Here is a 14,216-nt window from a genome sequence, read left to right as displayed (position 1 = left end):
CAGGGCTATATATGGGAATTGGTAATGGAATGAATACCAAGAAATGCTGCAGGGTATACTTGAGGTACGTTGTTGGAGTTTTTGTTAATTGTCTGTTGCAGATAAAATACCCACAAAACACATGAGCAGGTACAGTATAACAATTATAAATATAATTGATCCTAAAATCAACAACTAGATAACATTCAAAAACAAAAAAATATTTTAACAATATTTGACTCATCAATTACATTATTTTAAAACCAGAAATGTGACACGCATCTAACATCTTTCATATAGATAATTCATTGTTCATGTATAACTAGCGCAAGATCTGACACAAGTGTGTAAGGAAAGTCTTGTTTTATGGTACCTCGAATAACTAAATGCCAAAAAATGTAATACACTAAAACAGGGGTAAACATTTCAAGTTGAAAGCTACTAACTAGGCATAAAAATGTACAGCATTTCTTACTCATCAAGAGCCAATGATCACTAGCTAGTGGAGAGCGCATATTTTGAGGCCCTTACTAGGAGTATTTATCTTTCTAATATTCAAAAGCAGCGTAGGAAACCATATTTACATATTTATGCTTTGTATTCCATGGAAGATTAAAAATGCTTGAAAATGCTAATACAGTAGCTATTGATGAGGCTAATGCTTCTTCAGCTCACTGAATATAAGCCTTTTTCAAGGAGGGGATGATCCAGTGCGAAATGGATAATAATTGTGTACATGTTATCACAAAAAGATATCTGCTTGATGATAGCCTGCCTCTAGGCTGCAAACGCCACCCAAGGTATAATATTCAGGTGCAATTTTACATACAGAACAATTTTTAGCTATTTTCAATCCAAATAAAATGTACTTTTAATTGATTACTTCATCCCACGGTTTCCTCATCTGTAATATTGATCTCCCAGCGCAGCTGCTAGTCAGAAACTTTTCTGCCACAAGGGGGGATGCAATGCTACTTTGTGTTAGCTCCCCTCTGTGTCTCTGCTCTCCTCTTCCAGGCATGCTTTTGGGGCTACTAAATACTGAAGCGCCATGCCCCGTAACCTCAGTCCTTCTTTTGCATGCACTCTGCTTGCCTCAGGAACACTGCTTCATTTGTAGTTGGTTGGTTTTGCGCCATTCCGGATCCAATGAAGCCCTTGCAGTTCAAACCTTGTGTTAACACTCTCCCCAAAGAGATGAGAATCATAGACCACAATCCCCAATTTAAGAGATCCATCAATTCATGACTTTTCACCTACTAATAGCTTTGGACTCATTTCCAACCACTTCCACCCACTAGATAGTGGTTGAATGACCCACAGAATCCGCCCTTTCACATCCTACTTGCATTCGGTCTCAGGAAGGGCAAATTATGCGTCATTCTTACTCAACAGCACTGTAAAGACTGAAGGGTGGGTCTGTACTTCTGCTCTCTATATGGTAGAGGAGAGGCACAGAGGACCGCAGCCAAGATTCTCTATTGTTGGTAGCAATGGACGAGCAATCAAGGCCTAGCTTCTCAGGAGGTGATGCACGCTGGTTCTTAAGTACAGTGTAGTCCCCTAGCCCCCACAAAGGAATGTCCACACACTGTATTAGTTAAAACAGTCTTTATATAATTAAGGTTCAAGGTTATATACACAATCGCAGTAACTCACTTTGTGCTCAGTAAATCTACAATAGCAAATATGTACAGTTCTAAGTGGTACCACAATTATTATTAGATTTCATTAAAGTGCATCAACTGTACTCTCGTTAAATGTCACACACATCACTTAATAAAGGTAACCAACAATAGACATAGGAGGAAAGCAGTTGGTTAGAACAATTGGCAAAATACTGGCCCTGTTACCTAGACACAGCTCTGTGTGGAGATCCTCCCCCCCCCACCCCCACCCGGGCAACCTGTAAAGTAAAGATATATCACAAGTCCAGTCCATATATTGTTCTATAAGTCTTATTTCCTTCTACAATGTTTCTACCACCCCAATGTACCTGGAATAGCAGAGTTCGACAACGAGTCCTCGACTGATCCTTCTTGAGTGGTTCCCTTTAAAGCAGGAGCCACGGATCATCGAGATCCCTCGAAGAAAGTGAACTCGGCATCGAGGAGGCAGCTTCGGTCCCAGCGGTGCTCGTTGACGGCGGAGCGAAGACGTCCTGCGAGGAAGAGCGGTGTGGGGCACCTCGATGTCGATAGTTCAGGACCGCAAAGAGTTTGTGCAGAACTGTGTGGCTCCGCAAGGGCGTCGAGTCGTCCGGCGTCTCTACGTTGGGTGGCGGGAAACCCACCGGCGGATGCTCCTCGGCGCGTTGACGGCCTGGCCTTCTCCGGGGGGATAAGGCGAGCGGCGGTGCGGATGAGTGCGTCCGTGAATCAAAAGTCTTAGGCAAAGGAGTGTGCGGCTCCGGTCGTCGATGGCATGGCGTCAAGCGGTCCCTGCTTCTGGGCAACACGGCTACGACGGGCCTCAAGCGGTTACAGCAAATTTGCGAACCCTGGTCGGCGACGGTGGGCGGAAGGTCCGTTGCTTATCTTCGTTCTCCTCGGTGGTCCCAGTCTCCGGTCAGCAGCCTTTCGAGGGTCTGACTTCAAGGTAGCTTCCACAAAGGTTAGCGGTGCTCGATGGTCCCTCGGCGAAGGGAGACAGCAGTCAACCTTCTTCTTCAGGCTCGGCTTCGAGATTAAGCGTCAGTTTCAACTTCAGTTTCTGAACGATTTCTGGTAGTGAGAGGCCCCCAGATTTACTAGTTGATCTCCCATTCATTCTACTGGGTCACACTCAGGCAACCAATCACTCAGAAGGGCATTCAGCAGTCAGTCAGCCAATCAGGCATACAGTGCATTCAGGCCATACTCCTCCCTCCCAAACACTCACAACAAGGAATGTGTATTGGGACAAGTACCCAGCCATTCAACACTACACACTGCATTCATACCAGTTTCGGGCAGGGCTGTCTCAGTCATTGTGTTAAACACCAGAAACCAGACATCCACAACAAGAAGTGCATATTGGTCACACTTCATTCACCCAGGTCACACCCACATGGTGTACCCACAACATACAGTCACTGGGAAGGCTCCAGCCAGTCTGGCCTGGACTTCACAACAACAACATATATGGAACTTCCACCCAACAGCCAGTCAGGGGGAAGGAACAGAGTCAGGGCTTCCAAGGACTTTGGGAAAACAAGGTAACAGGCAATAGAAATCAAGAGGGCACAGGGGACATCTTGTTTCCTATCAGGAATCAACTGATTCCAATGGCAGGGCCTGGGTATCCCAAAATGGAGGATACTCAGAGCACCTGTCAAATTCAGCATGGAGCTGCCACCAGCACATAACCTGCTTTGTGGTCCACACACAGGCGCCCAAAAACATACACTAGGGGCACAGGGTTGTACCCCCACCCATGAGTGCCATAAGGGTATCCCACGGGTCTGTACACCAAACCAAAAACAGAAAGAGCTGCACTGGCAGGAGTCCCACATGGACTCCTGGGCAGAAAACAATACAGAACATAACTTAAAAAGGACTACAGGACAAGGACAGGGAGGCCCTATCCTGCCAATGCATTTCCAGCATCACAAGCACGTACGTCCTAACCGCTCCACTCACTATCCTATGTGAGCAGGTCTATATTTCTCGATCAATGAGCGGTTGTTTTTCTTGTATATCTCATGCTCTTTTAACTTCATGTTTGTCACGCATGTACTCTACAATTTTTATTATCACTAAGCTCTAGAGATATTATATTTGCCTATCGTAGTTTGGCTGTACTCCTGACTCTTCTCTTACCTGAATTTGTGACCCTCATCTCCCCCAACCAGGTGCATAGGCAGTGTGCGGTTGGCATCATGGAAGGGGACACAGAAAACAGATTCAACATATAAAAAAGCCTTTATTAAAGAAAGTGTCAGGATGGAGTAAGGCCTAACTTGCCCTTTGCTACGGTGGGATTTCCCTACCCAAGGAAACTAAGGGAAGTCTGTGTCAGTAAGTGCAACTGAAAAGTGTCCAAAACCTATGCTTGCCCTCACAACTAAGACAAAACAATGTGTAGGGATGTCAACCATGAACTAAACAGTGTTCCAAAAGTAAAGCTCAGAACTATTTCCAGCTCGGGCTTACTCTTCAGCCTCTTTTCCCCAAATGTCAATGTCAGTTTATCATGGTTTTCAGTTTACCTTCTTCTGGATTTTAATTAAAAAAGTTACACACACCTTTGTAAATGTCGGAATGCCCTTCCCAAGTTCAATATAGTTCCAGGGCAGTACATCTCAGGGTTCCCTACCCCAAGATCAATGTTAAAAAGAAGTCACAAAAATAAGTATCTTGAAGCTTTCTCTTTAAACTGTGTTTCCGTAGTTCTTTACAGATCATGGTTCCCTTCCCCAAGACTTATATACATCAATGGTAGTTTTCCTTTTTACACAACAGCAACCTTCTTTATGAGCATATAGGGGTTCTCTGGTCTTGGCGCAGTTGTTAGACCAAACGGTCCACACATTACAGGTCTCACAACCAATAACCTTGCATTCGCTTTCAACAGTTCTTTATTCATCAAGTAGTAGTTCTCTGGTTTCGGCGCAGTTGTTGGATCACACGATCCACTCATTACAGGCTACGCAACCAGGAACTTCAAGCTCTCTTTGAGTAGTTCAATATTGCAGCTGAACCAATGGTGTCTTAAATGCAATTCCACAACATTACCAAACACGTGGTTTCTTAAATGTAGCTCCACAACAAGCACTTATTCAACCTTTACTTCAACTCTGCAATCAGGGTCTTTCATTCACCTTGGTTTCCAATTATCTTTCAATTCAAAGTTCAATCTTAGCAAGTTGGTTTTGTTCATTCATTTTGAGGTTTAATGTTAGCAGTTGTGCTGCTTCACGTAACTCCCTATTCAAAATGAATAGTGTTTACCTTCTTTTCACTTCAGTATTTAATGTATGCAGGTTTTACTTATTTCATTCAACTCAGCATTTTAATAAATGTAACTTTGTCTGTTTCATTCAATTTGGTATTCAATAAGGTCAACTTTACTTGTGTCATTCAATTCGGTATTCAATAAGAGTACCTTTGCATGTTTCATTCAGTTCGGTATTCAATAAGTACAACTTTGCGTGATTCATTCAATTTGGTATTCAATATGTATAACTTTGCTTGTTTCATTCAATTGGGTATTCAGTAAATTCAACTTTGCCTGATTCATTTAATTCGGTATTCAATAAGCGTAACTTTGCTTACTTCCATGGACCGCTACTCCATTCATGGTCCCTTGGAGCGCCCAGATAACTCCAGTCTCCCTGACAGTCTTCCGGACTCGGCATCTCCTTTTGACGGCTTCTCCCGAGTGGGAAAGCCTTTCACCAAGTGCTTTATTCAGCACTCGTTGGCTGTTGTGCATAGCTCTGCCTCGCTCCCCGGCAGTGCCTACTCGCCACCTTCACGCCGGCAGGTTCTCCCTCGTGCAGAGTCCCACCAGCAGGACTCTTGGGACCTTGCTAGGCAGGACGGCTTCTTGAGTTCCCGCATGGCTCCTTCCCTGGCTGCTTCCTCTTCTTCATCTCTCTCTGCTGTTGCTTTCTCTGCTGCTACTTCCCCCATATGCATCTCCAGGCCACCTTTTGTACACCTATGGTCCTTCAATGGGCTGCTAGTGTACTCCATTAATTAAGGTTGCCTGACCCTGATTACCATGAAATGCCTGAACTACATGCATCGTATTTGTCCCTGTACCAAAGTTGTGGGAGTAAGTGGTGTCTATTACTCTTGGTTGCTTCTTCCTCACTGCAATAGTGTGGAAAGTGTGTAATGTTCATAATTCTGTTGTTTCTTCCTTGTCTCGGTACTGTTAGGCACCCCAAGAGGGGAATAAAGGGGAACTGCTCTATAATGACCAATAAAGGTCGGTGAGGGTTAGGCTGGTTCTCACGAGGATAAGGGAGATACTGGGCCTCATTATAAGCTTGCCGGTACGGTAACAACGGTACCAGTAAGATTGCCGGTACCGTTGTGACCGGAAAACTACAAGATCTGCTCGCTGGTGCCTTCCTGCCTGCCAGGTCTGACTTGGCGGGCGTACCGACACCCACAAGCAGACCATGTTGGATGCACCGGCACCATTCACGAATGGTGCCGGTGCATCCAACCTCCCCATTCCCATTGAGCACTCTAGGGCTCAATGGGAATGGGGAACATTTTTTTCTGGCGCCCAGGAACGAGCAATTACCGGGTCCGGCGGGGCTGTAATGCCCCAGTAATTGCCCTTTCCCGGGTGCTGGGAAAAAAATGACTCCGGCGGCAGCCATTTTACTGGCGGTTTTACCGGCACGGCTACCGACGGAGTCATAATAAGACCCACTGTGTTTTGTCCCAAGGTACCTCATCCCCAATCCTACTCCTACTATTTCTACCACGTCTTGGATGATAATATCTCCTACCCTTCTCAGAGACAAGGGAATATGGTGAACAATATCCCATAACTACTTCTGTGATAGAGGTTCCTTCCTGAAAGGAGGTTGTGGGATACTGTGTCTTACCTAAGGGTATCCCACCTCCAGTCCCAGAGGGTCCTCCATCCAGGTGATCCTGCCTCGCTTGTCCAACCCCAGGGGCAGGATGCAAAGGTGAGGGACTTTTCCTGGCCACCTGCACAGAGGATCCAAGGGGAGTAGATGTGAAAGCATCCTCAGGTTGCTCACAGCAGCTTACTCACCGTTTTCAAAGAAATGTTTACTGCTTGACTCTTAAATTGTACACTTTGTATACTTACTACAACTGATTTCAACACAAAAATGAACACCTATATGACAACTGACACCCTCTAGCACTATCTCTGAAGCTCCTGAACCCCTATAGCAGCATTCTTCTTAAGAGTAGACATTTTCTTTCGCAGACCTGAAGCCTTTGATTTTAGCTCAGGCTGGGGATCTCTTGTCTCTTTCACAGTGTATTCAGCTGCATACCCTCGTATTCATAGCAAACTCTTGTGCATGAATGTGCATGTGCATCTGGACTTGCCTTATGCAGCCTACAATTACTCTCATCAGGGAAGAGTGTTTTTTTTTGTAAATGACTTTTTATTGAATTTTGACAGGATCAAGCGTTGATGCAACATAACATGAGGGTTGTGCCCTCCAAAAGTACTGCAGACAACCAAATACATAATCCCTTGTTTCCCCCCACCCTCTTGCAACCCGTGTTTTTCTTTCTCTTTTTCTCTTTGGCAGTTAACAGTTGGAACTGTAATCAAAACGTGTAAGTCCTGGACCAAGTGGGCTATTACAGAGAGAGCTCTGTGCCTTTCGAGCCTGTGACATTCCTCTTGTGTTCGTTTTGCCAGGCCGGGACTGTCCTTTCACTGAAACCTATTATGAAATTGTAGCCATTCCGATTCCACAGAGGAGCTACCCCCGTGGAGAGCTGCAGTAATCTTTTCCATTAGGTTAAATGTCCTTTGCTGTGGACGACCACTCTTGCACTATGTGAAGGGACCGCACATGCCGCCAGTAGCAGGAAGTGCACCAAGGACGCAGGTGTGTCCCATCTCTCCTTGCCTTGTTCTAAGCCAAACAAAACCAGCATTGGGTCCAACCCCCTCCGCCCCCATCCCTGATCCACCCCAGGACTTCTGCCCAGAACACCTCCACCCTGGGGCAGTCCCACCACATGTGCCAGTAGTTGGCCCTGGCTCCACATCCATGCCAACAGTGGGGATCAACCACTGCAAACATTCTGGAGAGGCGTACAGGGTCATATTTCCAGCGATGGAGCAGTTTCATAGCATGCAGCTTGTACTGACAGGAGATGGACATTTTAAATGCCCGCCTACACATCTGCCTCCACAAGTTGTCCTCCAATACCATGCCTAAATGTCTCCCCCAGCGTGTTCGGAGCCCTTTTATAGACCCTTCCCCGGGCTCCAGTAGAGCTCTATAAAGGCGGGAGATGAGTCCTTTCATATCTGAATGCTCATCCAAGACCCTCTTCACTGGAAGGTCTCTCTGGACGCACACTTTCCATTTTTCAGACATGAGTAATACCCTTCAAACTAAGGTATAACAGGACTGATAGTTTGCCGAGGCCCAGTGCCTCCTCCAACTACTGTATACTTGTGAACTCCCCTTTTTTTTACCCGTTGACCCACTCTAGTCAATCCCTCTCAAACTAAGTCTGATAATGCTCGACCTCGGGAATAGCGTCCCCAGATATGGCTCATCATGGAGGGCCACGTGGTGATCTTCTCCCTCTTTCCCCCCATGGTCAGTACATCCCAGCAGACCCCCAGTATCCAATGGTCTCTAATCCGCTTTGAGAGGTTATTCTTAGGAACCAAGATCCATTCTCCCACTGTGAGCACGTTTTGATTTTCTGGGAATACCCACTGTTTATCTGTGTCTTCCCTCAGATGTGGCACCAGTGCTCTAAGTTGTGCGGCTCTATAGTAAATTGTCAGATCTGGAAGACCTACCCCTCCCCTGTCGTTGGGCAAAATAAGTGTCTCATATCCCACCCTGGGCTTCTGGCGCTGGCAGAGAAACATCAGGATACGCTGTTTGGCCTCTTTCAGGTATCCCTCAGAGGGTTGAATCAGGAGCATTTGGAAGAGATAAAGCACCCTCGGGAGTAGGTTCATCTTTATCGCATTAAGCCTCCCCATCCACAACAACTGTCCCCTTCCCCCTGCCTCCATCTTGCTAAGATGTTTATCAAACAGGGGAGGGTAGTTAGTCTGGCCCAGGTCTTGCCGAATTCGGACAATATTGACCCCAAGGTAATTTACTGCCTCCAGATGAATCTGAAGCCCCAGGGGCCTCAGTTCTCCCACCTGTCGAAGACCATCCAGAGCAAATGGGAAAACCACGGATTTTCCTATATTTACCTTAAATCCTGAGTACCTCTGTTGGCAGAAACCTGTGCAGTTCCCTTTGGGAACACTGCAAAAGATTTAGGACTACAGGTGTTAGCAGTAAACCCACTTGGTAGCAGTCTGTACCACCCATATTTACCTGGTAGCTGTGGCTGAGCAGTCAGACTTCCCTCAAGAAAAGTTAGGCAGTATGCAGAGTATACACAATAGGCACTCAGACACAATAGCACAAGCAAACACTGAGCAGAGCTTTGGTATCAAAGTATATAATTATTTATTTAAAAACACACTGTTTGAAACACTCCAGCACTCTTATTGTAAAACACTCTAAACACAGTTACTATTATAATATATACAACCCTTATTCCTTATCAGACAAGTCTTAGTTAACACCACTTATTTCCAGACAGAGGTGAGCGCTTAACTATAGATGGCACTCCAATAAGTTCATGAAGAATGGAGGGAAAAAAACAGAATATTTGAAGATACACCACTCTAAGATTTAGGAACACTTTTAACCAGGCAGAAGAACAAAAGTCACTTGTGAGCCAAAGTCCATAGGCTGGGCCCACTCTTAGAGAGAGCAGAGCACAAATGCGCCCAAGATCACACAGTTACACTAGGCTTAAAGTCTTGCAAGAGAGTTCAAAAAGAGTTTAGAGAGGCCCAGAAAAGTTTAACCAGGGTGTCCCAGGCTAACCCAGGTTCGAAAGCCGGGGGCTAAATCTACCCCGTACAGTCGGTGGCAAGGGAAGCCTGGCGGGACACGGTACCTTAAGTGGGAAGGATCCTCCAGCAGTGGCAGTTGTTCCTGGCAGCGGGTGCAAGTCTCGTCGTCGTCCAGGGGAAGAGAAGATCACGACTTGGAGGAAAGATGAAGGTCGTTGCACTGCCAGGAAAGAAACCAGCCGCTGAGTTTTCCGGTTAAAGGTATTACCCTTTATTTCGCAGTCGTGGTAAAACGTGGTATTCCGGTTGCCGGAGTGCTTGGCACAGGCAAGGCGGCCACGAGATGCGTCGGGAAGGCGAAAAGAAGGTGAAACTGTTTATCCCCACCAGTCAAAGGAAGAAGACTCTCCGGCGGGAGATCTCCTCTGTCGTTGGGAAAAGTGGCGAGACACTCCAGCAGGGATCCACCGGTGGTGTCATCGTGGCAGGTCGGCTCAGCTTCTCCCTCGCCGGATTCTTAGGTCCTGTGGCGACTTCTGAAGTTCCAGTCCCCAAAGCCCTGCTTTTTTGCAGAAAATCCCCATTCACTCAGCCTAGCTGTCACTCAAACATGCTAAGTGGTGAGCCGGCCGGCTCACCACTTGGGCCATTCAGGACAGAGTGCGACTTGAGTTGCCTAGGCAACTCAGTCCAGGGTGCCTAAATCCCCCTCTATCCCTCCTAAGTACCCCAGACAGAGTGGCACCACTTTGGAGGGCTTCTGTGGAGAAGCCCGCCAAAAAGTGGAACAAAGGGCTCGACTTGGGTTGGAGTCACAGAAGAGAACACAAACGCCATTTTAGAACCGAGTTTTGGCAAAAAATATCAACCGGAGAATTAATAATAATTAAATAAACCGGCGGTATGTTCGAGGCTATTGTAATTAAATAAATAAAGATAGTAGCCTCGAATAATGGGAAAATCCCATATAGAAATATTCGCGGTTGAATATAAAAAGTAGTATCCACTGCCACCAACCAAAACTCGATCAGGGGGGACGGAGACGTGCCCCCTCGACTAACAGACCACGGGGCAATCGAATTGCCCCAGCCCGTACGTCCACAATATGATGGTTTGTACTGGTTCTGTTCAGAATTCAAGACTAGCAAAGTCCATGGTGACTTTACATGCCCTGTGAGACAGTAGTCAGTCCCAGGGTATGGAGTCTATACTGGGGGGTCACTATGACACCCCTGTGTTACTGCACTGAGGGTGCTGTGTAGCACACATCACAAAACACATGAAGCCCTATGTAGTAAAATACCCCATAGCCCAGTAAACACATCTAGAGTCAAAGAAACACACTCAAATCATGTCCAAGAGTGAGGGTAAAAGAGTCTCACTCTTGGCAGGAGAAAAAAATAAACCCCAAAAATCCAGCAAAGCTGCTGGGGGACTCACTAGGTTAGGAAATTCAGCCTTAACAGAGAATTCTCCCTAACACTCGCCCCCCCCCCCCCAGACTAAGGGACAGGAGGATTTAATCCACTCCTGGATGAACCTCATACCTCTAGTCGATGACATACATCCTAGAGAGTCAATCAGCATTTTGATGGTGACACCCTGACCTGTGCTCAATGGTGAAATCAAACGCTTGCAGGCATTTTGACCATCTCAATAGTTTTGGATTTTCTCCCTTCATTTGCATTAACCATCTCAAGGGTTGGTGGTCAGTCTAAATGACAAAAGTAGAACCATACAAGTATGGCCTAGACTTCTTCAGTGCCCACACAATAGCAAAGCATTCTCTTTCGATTGTTGCCCACCTTGTCTCAGGATCCTTCAGCTTACGGCTGATGAAGCAAATGGGGTGCTCCCTACCCTTCTCATCCAGTTGGCTTAGAACTGCACCTATACCTACATTGGAAGCATCAGTTTGTACAATGAAAGTTTGGTGGTAGTCAGCAGCTCTCCGTACTGGAGCTTGGCAAAGAGCTTTCTTCAGTTTTGCAAAGGCCTGCTTGCACTCCTCATTCCATTTGACCTTTTTAAGGAATTTTGGAGAGGAGATTACATTCAGTGGAGAAGCTATGGTCCCATAGTTCTCAATGAAATTCCTGTAATACCCAGTGAGGCCTAGGAAAGCTCTCACCTGGGTTTGAGTAGTAGGTGTTGTCCAATTTTGCACAGCTTCAATTTTGCTGAGCAAAGGCCTTATTTCTCCACCTCCTACCTCATGCCCAAGGTAGACCACTTTACTTTGACCTATCTGGCATTTACTTGCCTTGATAGTCAAATTGGCCTGCTCAAGAGCCTGCAAAACATGCCCTAGGTGGTTCACATGTTCCTCCCAGGAGTGGCTGAAGACTGCAATGTCATCCAAGTATGCCATGCAGAAGTCCTCCATCCCAGCTAGAACTTGATTCACCATCCTTTGGAATGTAGCAGGTGCATTTTTTAATCCAAAAGGCATGACCTTAAACTGGTACAAGCCAACTGGGGTTGAAAATGCAGTTTTCTCCTTGGCATGGGTCTGTCAAGGCTATTTGCCAATAGCCTGACGTAAGGTCAAATGTGCTGAGGTACTTGGCTGCACCAAGTTTATCCACCAACTCATCTGTTCTTGGCAAAGGGTGGGCATCAGTCTTAGTGACTGCATTAAGAGCTCTATAGTCCACACAGAATCTCAAGTCTTTGGATCCTGCCTTTGGTACTAACAAACTGGGCTAGACCATGGATTAGGAGAGGGCTCTATTACCCCGAGATCAAGCATCTTCTTGACCTCCGCTTTGATATGGGTTCTCACATTTTCTGACCTTCTGTATCCTCTGCTTTGGACTGGCAGACAGTCACCAGTGAGTATCTCATGCTGTCCCCAAGGGGTCAAGCCTGGTGAGAGTGGGAACAGGGAGGCAAACTGATTTAACATGGATTTGCACTCCTCTTGTTGCTCAGGTGTCAGATCTGAAGAGAGATTGACTCCTTCAATTTTCTCATCTAAAGGTACACCTCTGAGGAGATCAGGGAGAGATTCACTCTCTTCTTCCTCTGCTGCTGAAGCTAGAAGCAAGGCTCCTACTTCAGGTCTGGAGACGTACGCTTTCAGTCGGTTGGTGTGGAAGACTCTAGGAGCTTCCCTGGGTCTGCCCAGATCCACCAGATAGTTGACCTCCCCAAGTTTTCCCACAACTTTGAAGGGTCCCATCCATTTGTCTTGCAAGGCCCTCTGCCTTGTTGGGAGCATAACAAGAACTAGCTGGTCTTGAGTGAACTCAACCATGTTAGCCTTTTGATCATGCCAATGCTTGACCAAAGCTTGTCCAGCTTTCAGGTTATCACTAGCTTCTGCCATCATGTGTGACATTCTCCTTCGGAGACCTATCACATCGTCAGTCACTCTGACTGGCTTGAGGGGAGGGGCACCTTCCAATCCCTCCTTAATCAGGGCCAACGGTCCTCTGACTGGATGGCCATAGAGAAGTTCAAAGGGAGAATAACCTACTCCCTCCTGAGGGACTTCTCTATAAGCAAAAAGAAGGCATGGCAGTAGAAGGTCCCACTTTCTTTTCAGAGGTTCCTCTAAAGCACCTATCATGCTCTTCATGGTTCTGTTAAACCTTTCTACCAACCCATTTGTCTGGGGGTGGTATGCGGTTGAGAACTTGTAAGTAACTCCACAGGTTTTCCACATGGCTTTCATGTAGTGGGACATAAAGTTTGACCCCCTGTCGGATATTACTTCCTTAGGAAACCCAACCCTGGTAAAAATACCAAGGAGAGCCTTAGCCACAGCCAGAGCTGTAACAGTCCTCATAGGAATTGCCTTAGGGTACCTAGTAGCATGGTCTACTACAACAAGAATAAACATGTTGCCTGAGGAGGTTTGGGGATCTAGGGGACCAACAATGTCAATCCCTACCCTCTCAAATGGGACTCCCACAACTGGGAGAGGCACTAAAGGTGCCACATTCTTGGAGCCAACCTTACCAGAAGTTTGGCAGTTATGGTAGCTCTTGCAAAAATTATCTACTTCCGCCCCCATTTTTGGCCAATAGAAGTAGATTGAGAGCCTTTCCCTGGTCTTCTTGAAACTCAAGTGACCAGCCAAAGGAATCTCGTGGGCTAAGTGCAAGAACTGTTGTCTGTTCTCTTGAGGTACTACAAGGCGCTTGTAGTCTCCAGGTTCAGACTCAGTTGGTTCACTGTAGAAGAGGCCATCTTCCCAGTGCAACCTATACTTCCCAGGCTCTTGCCCATCAGCCTGGGCAGCTGCCTGGTGGCGGAGACCCTCCAGAGTTGGACATTCTCTTTGTCCCTTACGAAAAGCTGCCCTGCTGAGCCCACCTTCTGCCAGTAAAGACTGCAGCTCAGGATGGTCCTCGGGGTCCAGATCTCCAATAAGTTCTTGGCCTCCTACTAGCTCTTCTTCAGAGTCTAGTTCAACCACACAGGGTTGGACCTCCCTCTCAGCCGGAGGTGGAGTTACAGGTATAACTGTGGACAACCGAGGGGAAGTCCTTGTTGGAAGCACTGGAGTGCTTGCTGCTGGCTTTTTCCTAGGAGTCTTGGGTTGCCCCTTTGCTCCTGATCTGGTAGTTACTGTAGTAAGTTGCTCCAGTGGGAGAGGAGTGATCTCTGTCATCATCTCCTGAGAGAACCCTCACAGGGTTTTCTCTCTTGCAGGTTTTGTGAGCTCCTGTAACCTTTCA

The 14,216-nt window shown here is 46.6% G+C and overlaps 1 protein-coding gene across 2 annotated transcripts in view; it reads left to right on the top strand.

Annotated features, from left to right (window-relative positions):
* IQCH (IQ motif containing H) overlaps positions 1–14,216 on the top strand; it is a 1,923,049-nt gene that overhangs the window by 1,497,274 nt on the left and 411,559 nt on the right. The window lies entirely within an intron of this gene.

This window comes from Ambystoma mexicanum, chromosome 11, assembly GCF_040938575.1.
Source record: "Ambystoma mexicanum isolate Mex_15411 chromosome 11, UKY_AmexF1_1, whole genome shotgun sequence".
Classification (NCBI taxonomy): Eukaryota; Metazoa; Chordata; class Amphibia; order Caudata; family Ambystomatidae; genus Ambystoma; species Ambystoma mexicanum.
Note: the sequence above shows the minus strand (reverse complement) of the source record. Positions and strands in the feature narration are given on the sequence as shown.